Source organism: Bubalus kerabau, chromosome 10, assembly GCF_029407905.1.
Source record: "Bubalus kerabau isolate K-KA32 ecotype Philippines breed swamp buffalo chromosome 10, PCC_UOA_SB_1v2, whole genome shotgun sequence".
Lineage (NCBI taxonomy): Eukaryota > Metazoa > Chordata > Mammalia > Artiodactyla > Bovidae > Bubalus > Bubalus kerabau.
Genome location: NC_073633.1, coordinates 85,419,773 through 85,438,727, shown reverse-complemented (window position 1 = coordinate 85,438,727; position 18,955 = coordinate 85,419,773). Strand labels below are relative to the sequence as shown.

Genomic DNA, 18,955 nt, shown 5'->3' with positions numbered 1-18,955 from the left:
GCTTCTGCAGCTGGGTCGGCAGTGTTCCCTGCCGGCTCTCTGCTCTCTGCCTGCATGCGCTGCAGGTAGCATGGCCATGTCCACTGGCAGCAAACCCCTTGTTCTGAGCTCTGAGGCACGTTATGGAGGAGGGACCGTCCCACCAGCTTTCCTCCCCTCTGCTTCTCTCTCTTGACGGCTTGCTCAGTTTTATAGGGAACGACAGCCTGGGCGTCATGTCTTCTCTCCAGTATCAAAGGAGCTGTGTGGTTCTGGATAAGTTAGTAACTTTTCTGATCCTCAGTTTATCCATCTGTGAAATGGGGATAGTGATACTTAACTTCACACAGAATGGAACAATATAACAAGCACATTCCACACAAAACTGGGCACTTCATAAATACTTAAAAAACGGTGACGAGGGGGTGGCACTGGTGGCGGAGATGATGACCTGATGGGATGTGGGGTGGGAGGGAAGGAGAAAGTTGATGCTGAGTCTCTGGGTGACTTGAAGGACTTCCATCTTCTCTGCAGATGGAGTTGAGTTTTTCCCCTTCTCTCTGTAGAGGGATTAGGATCACGATCATGAAGTAGAGCAGATACTCTTGACATACCTGAGATGAAGGGGTGATGGGGAAACTTCACCACTCTTGGCCCTGTAGGGGCTGTTTCTCTCTGTGTCTGTAGGCTCCATGGTACGCACCAATTCTCCTGTCTGGTCTTACTAGCCAGGGAGGTCAGACGCCCTTGTCATGTAGATGAAGTCCCTGTGCCATGCATCATGAAGACAGACCTGTCAGGGCTGGCTGGGGCCCAGTGGCCTGGGGTCTCTGGGATGCTGGCTTAGAGGTTCCCATAGGAAAAGGCAAGGATGAGGCTGCCCTCAGAGGGTGGCTTGGGGAGCCCTTCCCCCCCATGTCACCTGCCCACCCGGCCCAGAACCTCTCTCCTTTACACACTGCCTGACAGTCCTACTCCTAGAGTCCTGCAATGACCATGGTCAGATCTCAGGAAGAAACCAGCATCTGGACCAGGGCAAGGCAGCTCTCATTTGGGAAAATGATGTGAGCAAATTCTTACCAGGATGGCACATGTTGGGAGGGGTGGGGTAAGTTTGACTCAGGTACAACAGGAAGAAGAAAAGTTGGCACAGGTGCATGGCTTAGGTGGAAAGCAGAGGTCCAGGGAGAGAAACTTCCTCCTAGCCTGATCACTGTCCAAACTGAATCTGGCAGGCTGGCCAACAGAGTCCAGGATGTTTGTTCATAGATGATCAAGCAGGTGGGCCCAGAGCCGAAGGCCCAGGCTGACAGCCTGTCCCAAGGCTACTGGACTTGCTCTGTCAAACCTTTCGCACCCCGTGGAGAGGTGACCTTCTTCTGTGCATAGGCCTCCCGCTGTGAAGTACAGACCTAGGAAGCAGAAGCCTGGATCTGTCTCCTCCTTGCGAACTTGGATGCCTGAAGCTCCCAGACTGACCCCTACCAGGGGAGTATGCACCCTGACTGAGGCATCTACCAGCTGACCTCTGCGCCTGTGAGTTGGACCCTTCTGGTCAGTGTCAGGCTACTCAGGCTCCTCCCGCCAGGCTCACTTCGTATCATTATACCACCATCTATTTAATGATGGGGAAACTGAGTCAGAGACGCCAAGCACCATGCTTTGGTCGCACGGCAATAAGTTCCAGTGAGGCTTGAACCTGGTCTGTGTGGCTTCGGAGCATCTGCATCCCCTCTCCAGCAGACCAGCCTGACCGACTGGGGATGTCCCTAGTGCAGGGATAAAATTGCCAACATCCGCGGGATCATCGAAAAAGCAAGAGAGTTCCAGAAAACATCTATTTCTGCTTTATTGACTATGCCAAAGCCTTTGACTGTGTGGATCACAATAAACTGTAGAAAATTCTGGAAGAGATGGAAATACCAGACCTGCCTCTTGAGAAACCTGCATGCAGGTCAGGAAGCAACAGTTAGAACTGGACATGGAACAACAGACTGGTTCCAAATAGGGAAATGAGTATGGCAAGGCTGTATATTGTCACTCTGCTTATTTAACTTATATGCAGAGTACATCATGAGAAATGCTGGGCTGGAAGAAGCACAAGCTGGAATCAAGATTGCCGGGAGAAATATGAGTAACCTCAGATATGCAGATGACACCACCCTTATGGCAGAAAGTGAAGAGGAACTAAAGAGCCCCTTGATGAAAGTGAAAGAGGAGAGTGAAAAAGTTGGCTTAAAGCTCAACATTCAGAAAACTAAGATCATGGCATTTGGTCCCATCACTTCATGGCAAATAGATGGGGAAACAGTGGAAACAGTGGCTGACTTTATTTCTCTGGGCTCCAGAATCAGATGGTGATTGCAGCCATGAAATTAAAAGATGCTTACTCCTTAGAAGGAAAGTTATGACCTACCTAGACAGCATATTACAAAGCAGAGACATTAGTTTGCCAACAAAGGTCCATCTAGTCAAGGCTATGATTTCTCCAGTGGTCATGTATGGATGTGAGAGTTGGACTATAAAGAAAGCTGAGTGTAGAATAATTGATGCTTTTGAGCTGTGGTGTTGGAGAAGACTCTTGAGAGTCCCTTGGACTGCAAGGAGGTCCAACCAGTCCATCCTAAAGGAGATCAGTCCTGGGTGTTCATTGGAAGGACTGATGTTGAAGCTGAAACTCCAATACTTTGGCCTCCTGATGCGAAGAGCTGACTCATTTGAAAAGACCCTGATGCTGGGAAAGATTGAGGGCAGGAGAAGGGACAACAGAGGATGAGATGGTTGGATGGCATCACTGACTCGAGGGACATGGGTTTGGGTAAACTCCGGGAGTTGGTAATGGACAGGGAGGCCTGGCATGCTGCGGTTCATGGGGTCGCAAAGAGTCGGACACGACTGAGCGACTAAACTGACTGAACTAGTCCAGGTGACTCAGCTAATTGAACTGAACAAAAACTCAGTTCCTCAGTCGCACGAGCTACATTCTAGCGCTCTGTAGCCACGTGTGGCTGGTGGCTATCAGACATGGAAGCTGCCACCTGCCCAGAAAGCTCTACTAGGCAGGACTGTGACTGGGCTGTGTTAACTTGCTATCGTTTTAGTCATGCCATCTAAACCATTAATAAAATTAACAACTATTAATAAAATAAACAAAAATAAACTAATAAAATAGCTACAGACTCGCTATTTTTCAAACCTATGTCTTCTACCCTCTGCCTACCCAGCTTGTCTGTCCCTGAGGGGAGTGTGGTAATTAATCCCCAGGCTCTGGGAAGGAACAGGAGCCTAGCAGAGCAGAGGGGCTGGGTCCAGGCACTCAGCCCTGTCCTCGGGCCCCTCTGTACCTTCCTTGAGGCGTCTATGCAGATTTAGGGCCTGGCAAACCCCTCAGGGGGCTTCCATGATAGCTTAGCTGGTAAAGAATCCACCTGCAATGCAGAAGACCCGATTTTGATTCCTGGGTCGGGAAGATCCCCTGAAGAAGGGATAGGCTACCCACTCCAGTATTCTTGGCCTTCTCTGGTGGCTCAGACAGTAAAGAATCTGCCTGCAATGCGCGAGACCTGGGTTTGATCCCCGGGTTGGGAAGATCCCCAGGAGGAGGGCGTGGCAACCCACTCCATTATTCTTGCCTTGAAAATCTCCATGGACAGAGGAGCCTTGTGGGCTACAGTCCATGGGGTCGCAGAGAGTTGGATACGACTGAGTGACTAAGCTACCAACCCTTCAGGGCAGCAGGGCCGTGGGGCCTGACTCCCTCACCCACCCAGGCAGGCCCAGAGGTCGTCCTTTCAGTCCCTCAGCCCTCTGAATAGGCCCTGTGAGTGAGCTTTGTGCAGAATTGTGCAGAAAGGCCCTCTGTCTGGGAGCCCGGGAGCTGCTCTGAGTCCCGCACAGAGGCCAGCCCTGTGCAGCTCTGCCCAGAGAGGTCGGCTGGGGAGGGGCAGCGAGCTCCGGCGGCGCACATCCCCTCCCTGTTCTCATGCTGGCTCGTGTGGGATGGACTGTCATCCTCGGTTACCCTACTGGGAAAGAGGGAGCCGAAGGATGCGAGAATCAGAGATGTATACACTGCCAAGGGGCTGTGTGCAGTCTAACTGGAGTCTGGCAGCTACCCTGGGAGGCAGGTGGGACTCCCTATGATCATCTTCTCTGGCGGACTGAGATGACTGATGGGCACAAGGAAACTGGCCCTGGGCACCCAGCCTTACTTGACAGAGCAAATGAGTGCCTTGTCCTTCGATTACAACCCCACTCCACTGCTGGCACTGATGGAGGCAGAGACAGAGGCTGTCTGAAGTCCAGTGAGCAGGTCGCTTGGTCTCTCCGAGGAACTGAGGGTTTCAGGTCTGGACTCGTCCTGCCTGAGCCCCTTCACTCTGCACTGGATGCGTGGACTTATTCCTCTGGACTCTCCCTTAAGTGGAACTCCCAGAAGGCAGGGATCTTGTTCTGTTCCTTGCAAGAGTCGGTACCTTGAGCACGCCTGGCACTAAGAAGGCCCTGAACAGACATCAGACGGATGGATGAATGGCTGGGGTTGAATGGGGCTGAATGTAGGCACAGCAGTGTCGCCCAGAGCCTGTCTGCTGTGAGACGGTGAACTGTCTGGGAGAAAAAGAGGTGATGCCAGAGCTGGGACGGTACCACCCCTGTTCAGGACAGTCTCTATTTCCTCCTTACCAGCAACAGGATGCAGAGAAGAGAGGCTGCTCGTTTGTACAACCAGGCCCACTGGCACTGGTGCTCCGCCAGGACCCCAGATCTGAGAGCCAGTCTCTGGCTCCTCTCTTGCCTCTTGGCCTTGGTGGTTGGAAGCCAGAGACTGGCTCCCGGGGCTGACTTCCACTGCAGGCAAGAGCCCCACGGGCTCTGGGCAGGCAGGCTGGGGCTGGGCGGAGTCTGTAACTGGAGCAGGAGCCATGTGTCAGAGGGGCCGGGGCTGCACAAGAACCTCAGCCAGGGTGAAATGAATCCGCCCATCTCCCCCTACTTGCCTGCCCTCTCCCCCGACCTGCACAGGTTTGCAATTCATCCGGCATCCTCAGATGCTGTTTCTGCCACCAGATGATGAAAATGGAGCTTCGTCTTGAAGCATGAAAGAAGTAGCTCACTTCTCCCCTTCCAACTCCATTCGAGCCCCTTCCCTCCCGCCTCACCATGTGTTCTTGAAACCTGGGGCTCTTCCAAGTCCTAAATGTGGTGGAAAGTATATCCCAGAGCAGCTGCGAACCTGCTCAGGCTGCAGTGGCCCGGGGTGAATCAGAAACCAAGAGACAGGCAAGCTAACAATGCAAACCTTGTTCGTGCACTGCGAGAGATCACCATCAGTACTGGGGCTCCTGGGAATGAGGGGCAGTGAGCTCAACTCCCCACCACCAAGGCGCAATCATATGCACACACATACTCACACCCGCCATTTGCCTCCTGGTACCATCCACACACCTTGCCCAGAAGAGTAGACTCTGGGAGAGGTGGTCCTTAGTGGGCCCTAGTCCAGGACGACTGACCAGCTGGGCTAGCCTCTCTCTAAGCTGCTTCTATCCCAGCCGTGTCTCTTTCTCTCACACTGGGAAGCAGTGAGGGGGAGTTGGAAGGGAGGGTTTACATGAAGCCAAATGGATTGGGATTGTCTCAACTTCCCTCTGAGCTGGGGGACCATGAAGGACAGTGGGATGCACAGCCAAAGGGGCTTCTTGGAGCCCGAGAAGATTTTGGGAAGCCAGTTTGCAGGAACCAGACACCCTGAAAAAAAAAAAAAAAAGAATTTGCAGGCAAGTCTCAAAGCAGGCCAGTCTCGGAGTTGGCAGCTGCTCAAGGCCGCGGTGGAGTCAGGGGCCTTTCCATCAGGCCTGATTACAACCACTCTCGATCCCGGCCAACTGCAGGCATTAAGTGCCAAGTACCTACGGGGGTCTGAGCCACCCACAGAAACTGCCCTCTTCACACTCACCACATCCTGGTGAGGTGGGGGCGGGGGAGGGGGGGTTCTCCTTCCACCGCAAATGGACAAACTGAGGCTCAGGGCCACCTGACTGCCAGACGCGGCTGGTGACAAAGCTCAGTCCCTTAACCCAGTTCCTAAAGGTGAGGTTCCTTCCACCAGCTGCCTCCCGTGAGCCTGGTGTAAAGACAGGAGAGGAAGAAGGCTTAATGTAAACATTCCCTAAGGTAAACATATTTCCAGGGCCTCATCTTCCCTTGTGAGGCAGACGTGGTGCGAACTCCAGAGTGTTTCCAGGATAAAAACAGGCCTCAGCTCCAAGACTGACGCAGATGGATCCTATCCACTCCGAAGCACCAGGGTCATGTCCAACTCCGCTCTCTTTCTTTGTCCCCCATCCGCCGCTGTGTCTGAGTTTTGCATGTTCTGTCTCAGAGAGGGCTCCCAAATCCTGCCTCTTCCTTCTGTCCCCAAGCACCACTGCTTTAATTCAAGCTCCCATCATCTCTTTCTGAATTACCACCATACCTGCTCACACCACCCTCCCTGCCACCATCCTGTCATACCAAAAATGCATCTGCTCACGACACTTCCCAGCCTGAAAATCTCCTCGTTTTCCCTCATCCCCAGGCTCACGTGCAAGCATCTTAGCCACACAAGTATAAACTGGGGCCAGCCCCAGTTCCTCCTCATCACCTGTTGCTTCCCCAGGTACCTGCCACGCCAGGTACATGAAACTGTTCCCCGATGCCCCTGTGCCTTTGCACATGCCATTCTCTCTGCTTAGAATATCACCTCCCCAACACTGTGTCTCCCCAGAAATGCATATCTGTCCTTTAGAACACAGTCACCTTTAGAACACAGTCAAATGCCCTCTAACTCCATGCACAGTCGCATGTTTGCGCCTCTTTCGTAAGACTTCTTTAAAAAAACCTGTAACCATCAATTACATATTTGTCTATCCCCTGGGGGTGATTCTACCTTCTGAGGACTTTTGGGTTTTGTCTGGAGACAACTTTGGGGAGCACTGTTACTGTCATCTAGAGGGCAGAGGCCAGGGATGCTGCTAAACACTGTATAATGCACAGGACAGCCCCAGGACTAAGAATTATTTAGCCCCACATGTGCCAAGATTGAGCCACTCTGTATTAGAATGTGTATCTCTAAGGTGACTTCTTATTTGTGTCTTTTTGTCTGCAGTGCTTGGCCTAAAGAGGTATCTGACAAATATATGGGCAGACTGACTAATAGTTTTATGTCCTCTCCGTCTATAAGATGTGGGTCACTTTGAGACTAGGTAATTAGAACTTAAGAAAGTTGACCAATAGTGAGGAAGTATATTGAAAAGGATGGAATAAAACATGTTCTTGAATTGACGTTTGCATTCACTGCAGGAAAGGACCTATGTAATACCACTGGAGTAGATGTCAAGTTTGGCATGAACACATATCTCCACTGTAGCATCTGTTTTTTAATTAGACAGAAGCCTGTAATTGAGAAGTATCAGGTGAATTCTTTCAACGCAGGCTCATGGCTGGAGTTGACCCTTATTAGGGCAGAGGACTTAAGGATTGGCTTCATGTCCTACTGGTGGGATAGGACCAGCTTGGAGTCATTACCGATAGAATCTATAAAAATGATTAAAGTTCTGGACACCTAGGCCTGATGAAGAAATGCAAAGGAATGATATTGTTTAATCTCGAGGAGTGATGGCTGAAGGGAGTCCTAGTGGCTGTACTTCAGTAACACAGGAGGTTTCTAAGTGGAGGACATGACCAGCCACTCTTTGGTGCCCAGGACTGAAGAAGAAGAAGCCTGTGGGGGTAAGGAGAGGGGTGGAGGTAAATGGCCCCTGGACAGAGCAAGTAAGTGCCTTTTTCCTTTGATTACATCCCCACTCCACTACCGGCACTGTTGGAGCTCTGGGGAGAGGGCTGGCCAGGTTTCAGGCCTTGCTTCTAGAACTTTCCTTTGAACTGGGGAAGCAGGAAAGACAAGGGGAGCCTGGGAGGCAGAGGGCAGGAGTATCAGGGAGGAAAAAAAGGCGAGAAAGAAGGAGAAAGGAAAGCAAGAGCAGAGAGGCAGCTGGAGAGACATCAGGAAAACGTCGAGGCCTCCGCATCTGGAAAACAGACCGGGGGCTATATTTAGACTGTCATGACTTGCAATAATTTGTGCAAGGGGGGAAAAAGGAAAATGTGAAGTTGGCGTCGTTTCAGGGAGGGAATGAGTTATAAGAAAAGAACGGCTTGATAGGGGAGAGCCGTGCACGAAGCCTCAGCCCCGGGCCCTTAGGAAAGGGCGTCTGAACAGTGCAGGCCGTCAAGAGTGAGTGATGGTGTTTACGGAGCCTGATCCAGCTCATGCCCATGTCCCCAGACAAGCCCTGTACTCTCCACCAAGGACACCGGTACATTCCTGGGCGTGCCAGGTGGCCCGTCAGCCACGGCACCGAGATGTGGGTGAGGATGCCACAGGGGCTTTCTGGAGAGTGAGGGCCGAGGCAGGGGCTTGGCGTGGGGGCTCAGAGCTCCATGAGCAGCACTCTGTAAATCCTAGGAATTTGTATATATTGCCGAGGCCTTTCTCCAGCTGGATTATAAATAGAGGATTAGTTCAAAGGCAGGCAGCCTTTTAAAGAGATGGTGCCAAAAGAAGCCTGCAAACCAAATACAGTAAAACCTCCTTAAGCCCCTGTTGCTTTATTCCAAATAGCATATAAGTCAAAGCAACAGGATTTCCCCAGCTAAGTGCTCCACCGTCCTTTAGGAAAAAGTCTAGGGGGTTCAAATGGAGCTATAATAAAACTTCAGTTATCCAGAATGGAATGTATTATTCCGGACAGTGGAACTTTCTGGCTAGCTCAAGGTTTGCCCTTTGAAACATTACATTTAAAATGTAATTATTTTGAATGGAAGTTTTTCTAAAAAAAAGCATTCACTTCCTAGGTTTTGAGATGGAGTACGCTGATTTTAATTTAATATTGTTATTATGCTTAAAGTTATCTTAATAAACTTTAGTCACCATGCTGTTCTTCCAGTGGACCCAAGACCTTGGAGATATGTGTGGCCATTGTCTCTATCCCAAGTCGCTTCATGTTGTTGTGCTTTTGGGGTTCCTGGGTCTACTTTTTATCCAGGAGCATGACATTTAACTCCAAGACCTAACTTTTTTTAGTCTGTTCTGGGTTGAGAAACCAGATATGCCAAGTCGTTAAAATTCTGTGTAAACAGAAAGTAAACAGAATATGAGTGAGGAATTTAGCCTCTTCTATTCCTATAGGATTTATTCAGTCTTTCTTAGAGGGTAATAGTTCATCTAGTTCTCTGGGGACAGTTGCTTTGAATTATATGCTACTTTAAATAAACCAATATGAGCCTATGAAGATAATTTTGGCTACTTAGATGTCACTTGGCTCATCTCCAGGTTCTGGTCTGATTTTAGATAGTGAGGTGTCTGGGTAGTTATGTTTTGGGTAAAGGAAGTCTGATTCTCCTTTGAACCCTATGTTCTCAAGGCCCTTGCATTTGAGGTCAATGGATTTTTTGCCTGCCTGTATGTGAGGCTGGTAGTGTGATTAAACCCAGCACAGGAAAAAGACCATAAAGAATGACCCTACCCACTTGCTCACGAATGTCCCATTTTCTATGTGCTGGAAGATGATGATGATTTCCAGGCAGGATGCTGAGCAGAAGAGCCATATGTAGCATCAAAAAACGGGAGGATAGGAAGGAACTGGGTTGTGTATTGGTTCTAGGTAGAGACTGGATATTCAAATCAGGCCAACCTGGGAGGGCCTAAAGGTCCTTGGGTTGTTTCTGCTCTCTTCTGGTTAAGCAGTGATAGTCTTTCTGTGGTTAATCAGATTCAGTGCTGTGTCAAGTCCTCAAATAGCTGATCTCCCATCAGCAAAGTTCAGACAGAGAAATTAGGCTCCACTAGGGGAAGTGACTTTCTATTTTCCCAGACCAACAGGCCAAAAGGTGACTCTCAGATGCGCTGTAGCCCAGGCCACCACCGCACCAAGGCAGTGCTCTATTAGGTTGACTCAAGACAGGAGGAGTCTCACATTATTTCAAAGAGGGTCTTGAGAAGTGCTGTTACAACTTTCTCTTATATGAGAGCTCAGGGTCAGACATATTTTACTCTCGTATCAGTGTCAGATTAAAAGACAATTGGTCCCTTTGCTGAGATGTGCCTCACGGCCGATCTGCCCACTTGCTGATCTGAGGAAATGTGCCCTACACAAACCATGCTCTGGAACACATAATCCATCTCCCCTCCTCACATGATGGGACCACGGGTGGGCACCCACTTATGGGTGACCCAACCAATGATGACCAAAGATTGAGATGGCCTGGCTCAAAAAGATGACCCAGGATAAATCAATCCTTTCAAGGAAATCTAGGATTGGAAGTGGAAAGACTGGAACTATTGGACACTAACATTGAAAATGTAGCTATGATGGGGCCATGATGTTGGCTGAGAGCTGACTTTCCTACGGTTAAATGGAAGGTGGGAGTAAGAAGTGGAGAGCAGAGGTTTGGAGAACGTGTAGAACTTGAAGTCACTAAAGGAGGGCTGGCTGAGCCCCTCACAGCTGTCTGTTTTTGAGTCCTTGTGGATTTCTATGATCTATCTAGAGGAAGTCTCTTCTTTGCAACAGAGAGTGCTTTGTCTAAGACTGCCAGAATCTCTTTAAAACACTTGCTCAAACACCAGGAGCTCCAGGCTAGATCCATCTTAATATATCCTTCTTCAACCTGAGGAATTCCAAGTCTTTAACGTTTCCTCAGAGGACCCATTTTCCAAGGCTTTAATCTTTATGTTGTCTTTCTCTGATCCCTCCTAAAGATTTCCAAATTCTTCATGTCCCATTGCTCCATCTGGTGCCAGGGTTGCCCTTGGGGATAGCCAGGACTGATTGCAATGCACACTGCATTCCTGGTCGTCCACCCTAGGACCGCACTCTGCTTGATTTCCTAATAACAGAGCTGTCCAGCTGACTGACATGCAGACCTGCTTCTCCCCTAACCTGATGCTCCTCCAGGGTCATCACTGTTAAAAAATGTCAGTGCAGCAAGGGGCTCAGCAGTTATCTAGCCTAACCCTGTCATTTTAGTAATGAGGAAACTGAGTCCCAAAGAGCTACATAACTTGCACAAGTTCAGGCAGAGTTGAATAACTTGCTTTTCCTGTGTGTGTGCGGGGGGTGGGGTGGGGGGAGGGGGTGTGGTTTGCTTAATCCCACTAGTTTATAAAATTCTACAAGCTTCATAGGGCATTTTGAGTTGTTAATATTCCAATTCAAATACCTTATTTGTTATCTTTGATGATTGATAGGCATGAGTATGCACCACACAACTCGGTATTCACCCATGGTAGAATGAACCTCTAAATATCCCACTAATGCTCATCTTTTATATGACTGGTCATGGAAGTAGGGTATGTGAAAACTGATTTATTGGGGTAAGGGAAAAATATTAGAATATTTATTTTTTAAAATTTAATTTGTTGTCTTTTATAATGTATATATTATAGTAAATATACACACATGTGTATAAAGTATATGTTTATTTACTATTATATATAATTGTAAAACTCTCTCTCTCTCTCTCTATATATATATATATATACCCATATATATTTGGAGGATCTTCAAGTTTTTTATTAGTAGGCTTGTGCAATCAAGATTTTAACACATAGTTCAAGTTCAGAGTTGCTGCTCACAAAGGCACCATATAATATAATGTGGTGAGGATTGTGTATATTTACCCAAATTCTACCTCACGCAGTTTGGTGAACCAGCAGTACTTGTACTTCAGATGAAAAACTATAAAAATTAAAATGGCACAGTTTTATTATTATTAATTATTGAAAGTCACTCCGTCGTGTCTAACTCTTTGCAACCCCATGGACTATACAGTCCATGGAATTCTCCAGGCCAGAATACTGGAGTGGGTAGCCTTTCCCTTCTCCAGGGGATCTTCCCAACCCAGGGATCGAACCCAGGTCTCCTGCTTTGCAGGCAGATTCTTTACCAGCTGAGCCACCAGGGAACCCCAACTACAAAATACATTAAGCAAAATTAATCATTTCTGATTTTCCATTTCTTTAAAAAAAAGAAACTTATTAGAAAAATAAGAAGAGACTATTACTTTCTTAACATGAAAATGCTTCTTAAATCAAAAGCCAAGGCTCTTTTTTTAAATTTTATATTATTTACTTATTACATTTATTATATTAAATTTATTTATTTAGCTATTATTATTTTGCGGGGGGCATGCCATGTATCTTGTGGGACCTTAGTTCCCTGATTGAGGTTGAACCCGGGCCTTCAGGAGTGAAAGCACTAAGTCCTAATCACTGGACCACTGAGACTATTCTTAATGGCACAACATTAGAGACATTGTCATTAAAAGTGGAGATAAAATAAAGATTACATGAAACTATACAGTTTTATTATATAAAAATCATTTGAAGTTTCTTCTACTGCAATAAGACATGATACAACAATAAGAAGTAAAACTCCTAGAAAGGAGATGAATAAAATTAAGCTTTCGATGTAGGATATATGGGTTTGATCCCTGAGTCAGGAAGATCCCCTGGAGAAGGGCATGGCAACCCATTCCAGTATTCTTGCCTGGAGAATCCCATGGACAGAGGAGCCTGGTGGGCTACAGTCCATGAGGGTCACAGAGAGTTGGACACGACTGAAGTAGCTTAGCACACATGCACACAAAGTAGATTAATCTAAGACACACAAATAAAAGCCAACAAGTGGAGCAAATTATGTCCATTTCTTCCAAAGATGTGAAAATAAATGGATAGAAGTTCCCATATATTTAGAATTTTAAGGTTGGAAGAAATCTTAAATATGTACCTGACCTACAGTAGGTGCTCAATAAATATTTTTTGAATATATGAATGATTAAATGACTTTGATAAGTTCACTTTTAAGAAACATGGATTTTTCTTTATGTATAAGATTAAGAGGTTCCACAAATCATTGAGAAGGGAAGGACTTTATTCAGCAAATAGAGCTGAAACAAATTAGAGATTTGAGAGAAAAAATTTATTCAGAGACTCATTGGACATCATTTCCAAATAAACTCCAAATGCTTTAAAGAGTTAAATATAAAAAACAAACAAACAAAAAACAGGTAAAAGTACCTACACAAACTTCTAGAGGAGAATATAAATGAATAAACATACCTAATCTCTAAATGAGAGAGGACTCTAGACTCAAAGCAACTGGAAGGGTCATGAAAAACTAGACATTTGACTATATAAAAATGTTTAAAAACTTTTACTTTGGAAATTATAGAAGCATAACTAAAAGGCAAACAACAAGCTGGGAGAAGTATTTGAATGAAATAGTGAGTGACAAAAGGCTATTATCCTTTAAGAGGTCATATACTTTGACAAGAAAAACAAAAAGATAAATGAGCAAAGGCAGGAACACATAGTTTATGTAAAAGGAAGTACAAAGACCAACCTTTAGAAGGGAAGGAGGACCAGATTCATTGATAATAAAAACTTTGTGATCAATCATTTTCTTCTTATTAAAGAAGCAAGGTTTTGCTTATTTTTAAATGACATAACTCAAAGATGCCAGTTTTATAGGGAAACAGGCATTCTTATTCACTGTTGGGGGAAAAACTAGCATCGCTTTACTGAAAAGACCTTTTGCCATATGCTTCTTAAAAATGTTCATCAACTTTGATCCATTACTTCCACTCCTGAGAATTCTACCTGTGGTAATGTGGCTAGACTTGAACCCGAGGGACGGGGGTTCCTGGTGGGCTGACGTCTATGGGGTCGCACAGAGTCAGACACGACTGAAGCGACTTAGCAGCAGCAGCAGCAAATAAAAATATAGAACACTCAGTTAAATATGAATTTCAGGTGTACAACAAATATGTTTTAAGAATAAGCTTGTCCCTGACAAAATTTTGGGGACTAAAATACTAAAAAATTATTTATTGTTTCTCTGAAATGCAAGTTTAACTGAGCATCCTATATTTATATATCTGTCAATCCTTGCTTATGGAAATAATCCAAAATGCTGCAAAGATTCAGGCACAGATCTTTGTTACAATTTTATTTATGATGATAGCAAAAATATAAAAAAAAAATCGTAAATTTTCAACAGTAGGAGAACGGGAAAGGGTCTGTGTCTGAAGTTTCTAATGACAATACGTACGTTGTTGTTCAGTCCACCAAGTAGTCCAACTCTTCGTGACCCCATGACTGCAGCACACCAAGTTTCCCTGTCCCTCACCACCTCCTGGAGTTTGTACAAGTTCATGTTCATTAAAACAGTGATGCCATCCAACCATCTCATCCTCTGTTGCCTTCTTCTCCTTCTGCCTTGAATATTTCCCAGCATCAAGGTCATAAGGACAATACTTATAATAAGAGGTAAAGTTAAAAAACGAGCAGGCACTGCATATCCCTTAAGATGGCTACTATCAAAACAGAACAAAACAAAATGGAAAATAACAAGTGTTAGGGAGAATGTGATAAAGAAATGGGAACCCTTGTATACTGTCGGTGGGAATGTAAAACAGTACAGCCAATGTGGAAAACAGCATGGCAGTTCCTCAAAAAATTAAACATAAAACTAACATAGCATCCAGCAATTCCACTTCTGGGTATATACCCCAAAGAATTAAAAGAAGGATCTCGAAGAGATTATTTGTACACCTATGTTTATAGCAGCATTATTCATAATAGCTAAAATGTGAAAGAAACCCAAGTGTCTATTGATGGATATAGGGATAAGCAAAATGTGGTATTGCAATGAAATATTTTTCAGCCTTAAAAAAGAAAAGAAATTCTGACACATGCTACCTCATGAATGAAATTTGAGGACATTTTGTGAAGTGAAATAAGCCAGTCACTAAAAGACAAATACTATATGATATCACTTATTTATATAAGTGGGCTTCCCTGATAGCTCAGTTGGTAAAGAATCCGTCTGCAATGCAGGAGACCCCGGTTTGATTCCTGGGTCGGGAAGATCCACTGGAGAAGGGATAGGCTACCCACTCCAGGATTCCTGGGCTTCCCTTGTGGCTCAGCTGGTAAAGAATCTGCCTGCAACACGGGAAACTTGGGTTCTGGCCTGGAGAATTCCATGGACTGTATAATCCGTGAGGTTGCAACGACTAAGCGATTTTCACTTTTACTTTTCACTTTCATCACTTATTTAAGAAAATTAGAGTAGTCAAAACAATAGAGAGAGAAACTAGAGTGGTGGTTGCCAGAGGCTGGGGGGAGGGTGGTGAGGAATTGGTGTTTAATGGGTACAGAATTTCAGTTGTGCAAGAGGAAGAGTCCTGGAGATGGAAAGTGGTGATGGTTGTACAACAATGTAAATGTCCCTATTTTACACTTAACTGTACACTTAAAAATAGCTTAGGTGGTAAATTTTTGGTATATTTTACCACAATAAAAAATTTAAAACAAGTGAGGCCAAAGCTATGATCTCAAGTACATAGAACAATAAGCACAGGTTCAGCTCAGTCGCTCAGTCATGTCCGACTCTCTGTGACCCCATGGACTGCAGCACACCAGGCCTCCCTGTCCATCACCAACTCCCAGAGTTCACTCAAACTCATGACAGGAGAGAAACACAAAATGCCAAGAGTGGCTCCCGCTGAGTGCTGAGACTATTTTTATTCTCTTCTCTCTATATTAATAGTTTTGTTTTTTCCTAATGTCTCCAGCATGAGCATAGATCAACGGCAGGTGTGGAGTTAATTAAGAAAATATAATAAAACCAAAATTGAGACATGGTCCCAACCTGAACCATTGTTTGATGACATATCTAGGAGAGTCCAAACAAATGACACTCCGAGGTGAGATAGGAAATGGATGGAGGGGTGATGCCTCTTCTAATACAGCCCTGCTCTTGAGGCAGAGATTCACAAAGGAGAGCAGCCCTCAGGGTGGTATGAGGGCTTCAAAAAGTGGCAGCAGAAACCAGGGTCTTGTTTCCATGTAGGGTCCTAGGATGGAGTCCCAGCTTCAAAGAAGGATTCTAGGGGTTCCTAGGGTGGCAGAGAAGAGGTAGAAAGAGGTAGTTCCTATAGTCGGATGACCAGGAACAGGCCCCATGGCAAGGGTCCTGGGCCTCAGCCTGGCACCAGAAGAGGGGCACACCCTACAGCCCTGCAGAATGCTCGCCTCTCCCTCAAGACCTTAGGGGCAACCTTCTGAGCATTCAGTAGGTGCTCATTGCATGAACTGCGATGAACACATAAATATTTGTTGTGTGAATCAGCATGCTAGCAATGCCCACGGTACACTAACCCTCCAAGAACTCTTTTTTTTCCCCCCAAATCTTAATTTTAATTGGAGGATAAATATTTTACAATATTGTAATGGTTTCCACCATATATCAACATGAATCAGCCACAGGCTTACACATGTCCTCTCCCTCATAAGCTCCCTCTCAAAGCTTCCTCCCACTTCCCTCCCCATTCCACCCCTCTAGGTTGCCACAGAGCACTGGCTTTGGTTCCCAGGATCATACAGCAAATTCCCACTGGCCATCTATTTTACATATGGTAATGTATATGTTTCAATACTACTCTCTCAAGTCATCCCACCCTCTCCCTCCCCTACTGTGACCAAAAGTCTGTTCTTATGGTCTGTGTCTTCTCTGCTGCCCTGCAAATAAGATCATCAGTACCATCTTTCTAGATTTCATATATATGTGTTAATATATGATATTTGTCTTTCTTTTTCTGATTTACTTCATTCTGTATAATAGGCTCTAGGTTCATCCACCTCATTAGAACTGACTTTAATGCATTCCTTTTCATAGGTGAGTAATATTTCATTGTGTATATATACCACAACTCCTTTATCCATTTATCTGTCAATGGACATCGAGGTTGCTTCCAAGTCCTAGCTATTGTAAATAATGCTGCAATGAACATTGGGATACATGTGCCTTTTTCAGTTATGGTTTCCTATGGGTATATGCCCAGTAGCTGGATTGCTGGATCATATGGTAATTTTATTCCTAGTTTTTAAAGGAATCTCCCTACTGGCTCAAAAAATCTGCCTGCCAATGTAGGAGACACGGGAAACAGTGTCAATTCCCGGGTTGGAAAGATCCCCTGGAGAAGGAAATGAGAACCCACTCTAGTATTCTTACCTGGAAAATCCCATGGACAGAGGAGCCTTGTGGGCTACAGTTCATGGGGTTCCAAAGAGTTGGACTTGAGTGAGAACACATGCATATGCCTGCTGTTCTCCATAGTGGCTGTATCAATTTTCATTCCCATCAACAGAAAAGGGGGTTCCCTTTTCTGCACACCCTCTTCAGCATTTATTGTTTGTAAACTTTTTGTTGCTGGCCATTACAGCTGGTGTGAGATGATGCTGCATTGTAGTTTTGATTTGCATTTCTCTGATAATGAGAGATGTTGAGCATCCTTTCAGGTATTTATCAGCCATCTTTGGAGAAATGTCTGCTTAGGTCTTCTGCCCACTTTTTGATTGGGTTGTTCATTTTTCTGGTGTTGAGCTGCAAGAGCTGCTTGTATAATTTGAAGATTAATCCTTGGTCAGTTGTTTTATTTGCTGTTATTTTCTCCCATTCTGAGGGATGCCTTTTCACCTTGCTTATAGCTTCCTTCATTGTACAAAAGCTTTTAAGTTTAATTAGGTCCTATTTGTTTATTTTTGTTTTTATTTCCATTACTCTGGGAAGTGGGTCAGAGAGGATCTTGCTGTGATTTACATCAAAGAGTATTATGCCTATGTTTTCCTCCAGCAGTTTTATAGCTTCTGGTCTTACATTTAGGTCTTTAATCCATTTTGAGTTTATTTTTGTGTATGGTTTCAGGAAGTGTTCTGACTTCATTCTTTTACACATTGCTGCCCAATTTTCCCGGCACCATTTACTGAAGAGACTGTCTTTTCTCCATTGCATATTTTTGCCTTCTTTGTTAAAGATAAGATCCCCATAGGATCTTGGGTTTATCTTTGGGATTTCTATTCCAAGAACTCTTCTCTACTAAGAGTCAGGCAGTCATCTCCTCCAGCCAGCCAGGGCTGGACCTCCCCATTTAGAAACACTTCCAATACTGCATTTATCCTGTTGTATTTTAAGGATCTGCTTCTGTGGCTATCAGCCCTACCAGAGTATAAGCCTCTTGAGGGCAGGAATTTTGTCTGGGCCCTTTAAGTACCCAATGCCTAATAAGGTTACCTGGTCCCCAGTACGTGCACAACAAACACTTGCTGCACGAGTTACCCAAAACTGACACTGAGCGAAGCACTTTACACAAGGGATCAGATCAGATCAGATCAGTCGCTTAGTCGTGTCCGACTCTTTGTAACCCCATGAATCGCAGCACGCCAGGCCTCCCTGTCCATCACCAACTGCCGGAGTTCACTGAGACTCACGTCCATCGAGTCAGTGATGCCATCCAGCCATCTCATCCTCTGCCGTCCCCTTCTCCTCCTGCCCCCAATCCCTCCCAGCATCAGAGTCTTTTCCAATGAGTCAACTCTTCGCATGAGGTGGCCAAAGTACTGGAGTTTCAGCTTTAGCATCATTCCTTCCAAAGAAATCCCAGGGCTGATCTCCTTTAGAATGGATTGGTTGGATCTCCTTGTAGTCCAAGGGACTCTTGAGAGGTAGGTAACAGGTAAGAAAACAGAGACTCAGAGAGATAAGTGTTTGTTCAAGTGAAGATGGCAATGCCTGGGTGCCTGGATGCAAAACCAGGTCTTCTCACCCCAAAGTCCATGTTCCCGCTGCTGCTCCACAGCGAGTCATTGGTGCATGCCTTCCCAGGGGTCCTGCACACCTGGTTCAGGGGTGTGCTTGTGGAAAGTCCTAGGGAGTCATTGCCGGCTGCTTCCTTACCCCACTCCCAGGCCTTGTGAGAGTCACATCCAAAGGCTCTTCCTGAGTCCCCCTTCCCTGAAGACTGTAACACTGACCCATTTTCTCTCTTTCCCCTCAAGCTGCCTCCCTTGACTTTCTTCTCTGGCTTCTCCTCC

At 45.7% G+C, this 18,955-nt stretch overlaps 1 long non-coding RNA gene across 1 annotated transcript in view; it reads left to right on the top strand.

Moving 5' to 3' along the window:
• The window catches only part of LOC129620654 (uncharacterized), a 33,058-nt gene that overhangs the window by 10,802 nt on the left and 3,301 nt on the right, over window positions 1-18,955 (top strand). The window contains exon 3 of the long non-coding RNA XR_008698638.1: window positions 16,428-16,500. This is a non-coding gene — a long non-coding RNA (uncharacterized LOC129620654). The remainder of the gene's footprint in view (window positions 1-16,427; window positions 16,501-18,955) is intronic.